Source organism: Protobothrops mucrosquamatus, unplaced genomic scaffold (genome assembly GCF_001527695.2).
Source record: "Protobothrops mucrosquamatus isolate PMUCROS unplaced genomic scaffold, P.Mucros_1.0 scaffold_124, whole genome shotgun sequence".
Taxonomy (NCBI): domain Eukaryota; kingdom Metazoa; phylum Chordata; class Lepidosauria; order Squamata; family Viperidae; genus Protobothrops; species Protobothrops mucrosquamatus.
In genome coordinates, this window is record NW_015386200.1 from 254487 (window position 1) to 263781 (window position 9295).

The following is a 9295-nucleotide window of genomic DNA, read 5'->3' on the forward strand; positions in this document are numbered from 1 at the left end:
CAGGCCTCCTGCTTCTCTTCTCTGCTTACAACCGGCTCTGAGAGCAACACAAACGGTCCGGGTAAACTCGTTACTGAGCGCGCGCTTTCCTGCGCATGCGCACAAGCTGTTGCCAGTTTGTCTGGCCCCGGGCAGCTTCCGCAGCCCGTTGCCATGGCGACCGCCCGGGCTTGCTTGCTGCAAGTCCCGGGACACAACATTGAGGAATGGCTTTGCCGCTGTAAATGGAGGCCTGGAGGCATGCAGGCATCCCTCCCGGCCTCCATTATCAGCAGGAAAGGTTTTTTGCAAAGAGGGAAGGCTTCGAAGTTTCAGCCCTTACCTGCTTTTGCAAAACCTTTTGCCACAATTCTCCACCAGGCCTCCGTTTGCAGAGAACAGCCTAAAGTACTGTGAGATCACGCGAGATTAGTAGCGTGAGATCTCATACCACTGATGTTGCATGATCTTGCGGTACTTTAGGTCTTCATTCTCTGTGAATGAACCGAAGACCTGGAGCAGCCAAGAAAGCAAAGAATTTCTTGATCTTCACAAGGTATCCACAGGCCTAGTGCCATACACAAAAGGAAAATTTACACAAATAATTTACATATATGTAAAATGTGTATGTGTGTGTGTGTGTGTAAAATTACAGCTTTATCCCAAGTTGACCTGACTTTCAATATTGACCAAGGTTATCCAAAGATTTAAACATAAAAGTTTCTAGATGTTTATATAATGAGGGAATAGTTTTCTCCATTGAACTCAGGCTCATTTTCTTGCAGTCCTGAAGCCTGAGCTCAAAAGTTCAGTCAACCTATTTCCAGGAACTTGTGTATACAGTTAAAGTTTGAATGAGCTTTTCAGAATTCAAATAAAAGCAGTGGTGGGATTCAGCCAGTTTGCACCAGTTCGGCAGAACCGGTAGCTAATTTTTTGTTGCCCAGGCCCAGAAAGGACTTCCGGAAGCAGCATCCACACAGAGAACCAGTTGTTCACATATTTGCACAATGAGAAAACCATCCTTGGCCAATTGATAGCCAAGAATTTAAATACCACTTTAAGGATGTAATTGAAACTGTCATTATTGTTATTGAAAAAGGATATGAGAAATCCAAATGAGTCAATCCTTACATCAACTGTCACTGAGTTGGGTGAGATATATTTTTAGTTAAAGAGAAAAGTTTTAGCTTTATTAATAATTTGTATTAGTGGCATGGTGGCCACTAAGTTTTAGCTTTATTAATAATAGGAGTGGCATGGTGGCCTAGTGGTGAAGACTCTTAGCCTCCCACTTGGAAGGTTGAAAATTCAATCCTAGGGTGCAAATAAAAAAAATATCTGCTGTGAAATCCAGGTGGCCTCAAGAAAGGCATCCAGCCAGTAAAGGCTCAACTCCATCCAGTCACCCCACTCTATCCCTAATTAAGGGATTATAGAGTCATAAAAAGGGAGGTTTTTTATATTAGTCAATATAGGGAAAATAGAAATTTATGAAACTTTCATTGTAGAAAACTAAGAATTTATTCATTTATTTGTATGCTTATACATCAGTGAAGTTAAATTTTGTTATTATGCCTAGATCTCGTTTTTCACAGAATTCAGAATTGGGATTCCTTGTTTATATAGGAAAATTCTGACTTACCCAGTTTATGAAGAGAAACAATGAACCTGTACACGCTATAAAAAATATTTCCACAGTATATTTATTATATTTTGGATGTGGATCCCTTTAAATGGTTTTAAATTGATATGACATGAAATTATGTTTAATCAGCTAGCAACTTATTACACTAATTTATACAAATGTTGTATACAATAATAAATGCAACTTTCATACATAAAATAAAATGTTTTTAATTATTTTTGAAATGCTTTGTTGTATCACAACAATCCACCATTAACTTTAATAGCAGGGAAATATGTGACTGTTCTATAAAACAAAACATTGTAATATTGGATTATATTTCTCTATGTAAGGATTGTATTTTGATTTTTCACATCTTATTTGTGAGCTGTGTATTTTTTTAAAAAAGTTTGTAAAGTAGAAAATGATAATTAGTATAAAATGTATACGTTAATAATCTTTTTTCTCTTTGTACAGTATTGTGCAAAATAAGAATTTTACCCAGCAGTATTATTCTATGAATTTAAAGACCCAAACATGCATGCTCAAAAGTATATTTAAAAAACAACAAAAATGCACGATATCACAAATCCATGTACATGTCTCTAGATAGGAATGAGGTATTGTTATTTTGATTATATGCTCAATCTTATTAACTGATTAATGCATTTAACTTGGAAGTTAGTACGTCCCGAGTTTTATTTAATATTGTTCTACTAAATAAATAAGCCTCACTCTGCTGAATGAGGTTTTCAGTTAAGAAGAATAATAGAGGATATGAAGAACTGGGCTTTTTAAAAATTTGTTTCATGCAAGAAGAACACATTTAAAATATGTAGCTATCTTTGTTCAGTTTGAGCACTATGAGTTAATTGCAAGTTTAGCACTTGACATTGATCTCTGATCTCAAACATCTTATAACTTTTTAGATTTTTTTTTCTTCCTGGGCTATTCAGCCTTGGAATATTGATTATTGGCCATAGGCCATTATATCTAATGTAATTGACAATTAACGTATATTATGTACATGAAGTAGTTTTCTAGTGCAGTTTTTTTCCCCTTTTTGGTCAGAAAGAAACATATTTGTTTTGATTTCAATCCTAAACACACTAAAAATGACTGGATAGCTGACTTTTGTTTTTAAAATTCATTTCAATGTAACAAAAAACCAGTTGGTTTCATTGGCTGTAACATCACTACTTGAAAGAAATCATCACCAACATAGAATGGCTGGGAATGTTAATGGAAAGTCAGGGCAGAAATAATACCATTGCACATAGAGAACAAAATGCAATAAGTTGTTGGCAATAGGGAGAATGGAAATAGAGAGCTGGGAATAAACAAATCACTGAAAGGAAATTAAGATTCACTAGATAGTCCTGGAGAATCAATGAGTAAAATTTGTTAGCTGGCCCAAATCTTGACATGTTCTTTATATCTAATCTTATAAAGTTATGTTGCTAAGGTATCTTGAATTCTAAATATTGAAAAGCATGGATAAATATTAACTGTGAGAAATACCAGAGCATTAAAGTTATACAACAAATACACAGATTTTGTTGTCATATCTTGTTTCTTTGTAACATGTCATTTTTATCATAATGCAACACATTCATAGACACATCCATATTTACACACCTACTTCCTTTTCAAACATAAATAATTTTGCAACTCTTAATGAAACATAGGAATGGCAGCACTGAAAATCATTTGTAAGTGTAGCTACTAAATTGGAATGAGTTTAATTAATACATTCTATGAGGGAAATTATTTTTCAGAGGATATGATTGGCTATGATTGCTCAGAGTCCTCTTCGACATATTTCAAATCTAATAATTTTCCATTAGTAAATCTTCAGACTCAGTTCATGTGACATTAGCATCTCTTCTATGTAATTTTCATTGAAATAATACTGAACTATTTTCCCATATCCCTCTTCAACCTTACATTTTTATACTTCTCAAACTAACCTATTATCTTGGAATTTCTTCTTGGTCTCCCATCTCAAGTACTGAGTAGTCCCATCTTGCTTAGCTTTTCGGAATCAAGTTTCAGTAAGAACTAATGCATTCCCCTTGACCATTTGATGACATTTTAGTAGAAGCTGGCTTCTACTCATTATCATAAAACTCCTAGGTTTATATGGCACAATAACACTCCTTAAAGCATCTGCTGGGTTCTCTCTGAAAGACTTGAACAAATGGAATATATCTTTCGTTTCCAAAAGAAATTTGTTTCTCTCCCATACAATTTTATTCATATAGCAGGCATACCTGTTGGAAACTAGAATACACTGTTCTTATTAATTGGAGTAATTAAGATGAATTCAGCTATTGGATAGCTTTTTGATTTGCTGGCTGGCCACATGACATCAGAGATGGACTGTTTTGCTGGACTGGAGAAAGTCTTTTCAAAGAAGCTAGCTTTCACTTGGCTTTCACATCAAAAATAAGGAACATTAGCAGCAATAATTACATGTAAAATCCAAATTACCTGTCTGTAATCAATCTCTGTGCAGTGGATCCTGAAACTTTTTCATCTTATTCCAGAACTTACTATAGTATTTTAGCTATAGTGACGATGATTTAATTAGTATTGTGTGTCTTATTATTCTCAACTTGTTTTCCTATATTCCCTTTTCCCAATAAGTTATTTTTTATATTTATAATTTTGAATCCATTGGCTTAATACAGGAACTTTATATTAAAACCTCCCTATGGGTGGCATGGGTGCACAATTATGATTCAGGATTGGACAATATATTATATAGTATGTTTAAATGTGTGTTATGTATGTGTACACTTTGAGAGCAAGCAACTAAATTTCATTTTTAATGTGTGCCATTGTGCCCACAATAAAAAATGACAATAAAGGTTATCTATCTATCTATCTATCTATCTATCTATCTATCTATCTATCTATCTATCTATCTATCTATCTATCTATCTATCCATCTATCAACAAGGTTTTCTAAAGTGTGTATTGCTGGTTGAGACATAACTATTCAAAACATTGTTCTCAAATAAAAGCATCAATATTTGAATTTGTGGCTATTTAAGGGTGATTAGTTTCATTAAAAAATGAAGATGTCTTTTATGCCTGTCTTAACATTCATGTGTTTTTTTCTTGATTCTTCTCCAATCATCTCATAAGATAGGAGCATGCATGCAACTATCATGGATATCCATGGGCCCTCCTTTTCTTTGTGTTCCTCCTCTGGAATTTTAATTTTTACCCTCTTAAGAACATATCTGAAATAATTTTGTTTTGGTTACTTTTTCTTGTTGCTTAAATCCTATGCTGATATACATATTCTTGCAATTTAGTTACAGGTTTTGTTCTCTTTTGTTTTGCAAATATAAAGAAGAAATCAGAAGAAGAAAGGACTGTGAAAGATTCTTCCATATCTTGTATGCCTTTTGTGTTCTGTATTCTGGAATACAGTTCATAAAATAAAAAATATCTGGGCAAAGTTTCTATTTTAAAGTAGAAGATTCTGGAATACAAGTAAATAAAAATAAAATTTGTGCTTTTGTCGTTCCATACTTCTGGCATACAAATATAATAGGGAAAACATTAATGCACAGACTTTCCACATGCATTTCTTACATTCCAGACCCCAGAATTTAAGTTATAAAAAGCACTGACTGAAAAGGCAGGCCAAATGTCTACATGGATGTTCAGACATTACTGCCAGTCATGAAAGGAAACAGGGGAGACAAAAATTGAGATGGGCAAGCAGGCGGGTTGCAGATAAAGACCTCATCATCAATACCGCCCAATAACTAATCTATATATCATGGAGTTTTTTTCTCAACAGTAAACTTTAAAACCATGGTAAAATGTATGAATTTTATACTATAACTCCCAAAATTCGTGAGTTTATAAAATGTAGTTATATTTATTCCCTAGTCTTTGCAACTCAATACATTCAATAGATTTCATATAAATTATTTAAAACAAATAAAAATGCTATAATTCTTCTTTAAGATCTCTCTCTGTGTGTGTATGTGTGTGTGTGTGTGTATTCTTATGCATATCTTTCTCAGAAGTAAATATTTTTATACAGTTTTCTAAGCCAAAAAATACTTTGAACTAGATATTACTTAATTCTATGCCCTTTGGAAGATGCATCAAATGTGGTTTAAATCATGATTTGCATAGATTTTTCTTGCTTTTGATTAGTAACTTCATGGTTCATGTTTGCAGGTTTAACCCAGACCTACCAGTTGCAAACTTCCAATAAATCTTCACTATATTGAACATTGGTAATACTTTAGAAAAAAGCATTAAGCTATCAGATGGATTGTTTTCCAACATAAACAGTAGCTTGATTTTCATGTTTTAAGAGAGACATTCCACTAGATCTAATAGGATATACACCAAGCTTCTAGCTCAGTGGTGGCGAACCTATGGCACGGGTGCCAGAGGCGGCACTCAGAGCCCTCTCTGTGGGCACGCACGCTGTCGCCCCAGTCCTAGGCCTTCAGCTGGGTTTTATAAAACCTTTTCGCTTTAGGCCTCCACTGCCATGTGCAAAAAAAATATGGTTCAATCAATCAGTCAATTTCAACTTCTCGGGGGAAAAAAAAGATCTTGCAAAGTTGGAATTGATTGATTGAACTTTTTAGTCCCACCCAGTCTGCCGTTATCACTGCAGCCACGCCCACCCAATGGGCCACCCCCCATGGATCAGCCCCCAATGGGCCACACCCAGCCAATGGGCCACGCCCACCCGGCACCCGACAATGCATAAGTGAGTTTTGGGTTGCAGTTTGGGCACTCGGTCTCTAAAAGGTTCGCCATCACTGTTCTAGCTGAATGCTTAGCATTCCAATTTCAGTGGTGCAAAGAGAAGAAAGGCTTCCCTGTCAGTGGTGTTACGTTTTTTAACATATTACTTAAGTTGGCTAGACACTTCATCATTTCTCTTCTTTCATAGCAAATCCATTAGCAGTTCTAAATTCCAGATGTGTCCTGACAAAGCATTTTTTTATTTTAAAATGGATACAGAAAAGAAAATGCTTGTAGAATCAAGTCAAATCAGAGAGTGACAAAGATTATAGATTAATGATCCCTTCCATGACAGCATGTTTTGAGAAAGTCAAAAATATAAACCTTTTCTGTTTTTATAATTTTTTGTTATCAGTATCTTCACTTTTCTTCAGTATTTAAGATTAACTATTCTTTGAAGAACAGGTTGTTGCCTAGCTGTAGATACATATTTAAGGTCAACAATTGTGGATTTCCTGTTAAGCAAAATAATGCATTTTTAGCACAACCAAACTTATGAATTCTGAAAGTGAGTCAATACCACATTTAAAAAGGATCTCTCATATAACCAGTTAACCCCTCAAAAACCAACTAACATAGGATTATAGTTAGAAAAGGCCTTTTGGCTTTTCAAATTCAACCTCTTGCTCATTGTTTACCATCAGTTTAAGTAACTGGTTCTAAGACAAATTACTATTGTAGTTAGGCAGGCTTTTAAAAAAAATTATTTGGCATCTGCTTTTATATAAATTACATCCATTATTCCATGTCCTGCACTTCGGAATGACAGAACAAATCGTAACCTTTTGCTTTATAACAGGGGTGTCAAACTGCCGGCCCGTGGGCTGATTGCATCATGTGGAGGCCGCGCCCACCCCAATGCAAAAAAAAGTCACTATATGTTGCAACACGTCACATGACGTGGCAAGTTTGATACTTTCAGTTGTTGAAGTGTGACATCACATTCCTCTCCCCTCAGTTTTCTTTTATTGTGGCTAAATACAATTGCTCACTAAACAAACAAGATCAGAGGAAAAAGTATGAGGAGAGACTGTTGACTGTTTGCAGCTGCTACAGACTGACAGACAAATACAGCTGATACTTATGAAGCAGAGAGAGAAAGTCAAGGGAAGCCAAATTGAAGACACTTTTTGTCACTTTTTTTCCATTGCTCCCTTCCCTCTCCTTTCATCCCTGTTCTTCTTCCAAACTAGGCTAATCACCCAGAAAAGCAGCCTCTGAGAGTTCAGAAGCAGAGCAAGGAGATTACCAGACTGATAAATGACATCTCCCAGTATTTTCATTTAGATATTAAATAACATGTAAGAAAAGACTGAGATCAATTGGACTCCACATTAGAACATAATATTCTAGGGCTGGAAAAGACCGTGGAGATCTTCTAATCCAGGGGTGTCAAACTGGCGGCCCGTGGACTGGATGCGTCACGCAGAAGCCACAGCCACCCCATTGCCGGCAATGGCAAAACTGTCCCGGTATGTTGTGCGACGTCACATGATGTTGCGAGTTTGACATGTCTAGTCCAATGCCTCTGCTCAAGGCAGGAGTCTCATACCATCCCAGTCAAATGGTTGTCCAGTCTATTTTTGAAAATCTCTATTGATGAGGCACCCAGAAGGAGGCAAGGTATTCCATTGATTAATTGCTCTCGCTGTCAGCAAATTTCTTCTTACTTCTAGGTTGTATCTCCTTTGACATGGTTTCACCTATTACTTCTTATTCTGCCCTCTGGTGCTTTGTAGAACAGACATGTCAAACACAAGGTCCGGGGGCCAGATGCAGCCCGCGAAGTGGTTTCATATGGCCCGCGAAGCCATCCTGGAAATAGTGAGGGAACGGCCCCGCTGCCTTGGCCCTGGCCCAGGCCGGCCGGGAGGCAGCCAATGTACAATTTTGTGGTGGCCATCTATGCTGAAACGCATTCAGTCTTAGCTCCACAAGGCCATCTGGAAACAGCAAGGAACCAGCCCCTACCGCGTCGGCCACACAGCGCCGAGAGGCTGAGCCAGGTGGTGCGAATCTGATGAGAAATGCAATGCTGCCTAGCCCTCAGCCTCCCCAGTTACAGCAGGCAGCAAGGTACAAAGCTGGTGAGCTTCACACTGCCCGGCTCAACCTCTCAGCACTGTGAGGAGAGTGCCCCGCTGCCTGCCGAGACCGGGCAGGCTGGGGGCTAGGCATCGTCGTGCTTTTTTTTGGATTTGCGCTGCCTGGCTCAGCCTCTCGGCGCTGTGAGGAGAGCGCCCCGCTGCCTGCCGAGACTGGGCAGGCTGGGGGCTGGGCGGCATCGCGCTTTTTGGATTCGTACCGCCTGGCTCAGCCTCTCGGGGCTGTGAGAGGAGCGCCTCACTGCCTGCCGAAACAGGACTGGCTGGGGGCTGGGTGGCATTGTGCAGGTAATGTTGACTCTCACGCTGCTCATGGCATCCCCTCCCCCAGAGCCCATCAAGCCAGATATGTGAAGTAGGTGAGGGCCATGTGCTGCATGGTGCATTTCTTCATTCCTCACAAAGGGTGACACCTCCCCAGCTGCGTTTCTTGCCTGTTTTTCTCCCTCATCTCAAATATTTTCTCACCTGTAAGGACCCACCCCACTTTGCATCTTAAGAAGACAGAACTCCTGGAATATTTCTTCCAACAGGCATCTTTATTAAGAGAAAGCTGGATGCAGGCATTCTAGACAGGACTTGGGTCCAAGCTCTCCCATTCAAGGTTTTAAGGGATCCCCCATTAGCCACACCCCCATCACCCCCTTCTCCCAGTGACAATCCCAGGCATTACATTCTTGCCCCCTTTTCCTCATTGCCGGGAGGAGACTTCCAAAAGGATTACATGAAAGCTAATGACCCTCATTGTTATTGTTAGTCCGTTTGGTGATATCCACATCCAGTCCCTTTG

The 9295-nt window shown here is 38.3% G+C and overlaps 1 long non-coding RNA gene across 1 annotated transcript in view; it reads left to right on the plus strand.

Annotated features, from left to right (window-relative positions):
• The window catches only part of LOC107288361, a 9753-nt gene extending 6593 nt beyond the window's left edge, over positions 1-3160 (plus strand). Inside the window, exon 2 of the long non-coding RNA XR_001548899.2 lies at positions 1562-3160. This is a non-coding gene — a long non-coding RNA (uncharacterized LOC107288361). The remainder of the gene's footprint in view (positions 1-1561) is intronic.
• The last annotated feature ends 6135 nt before the right edge of the window (positions 3161-9295 follow it).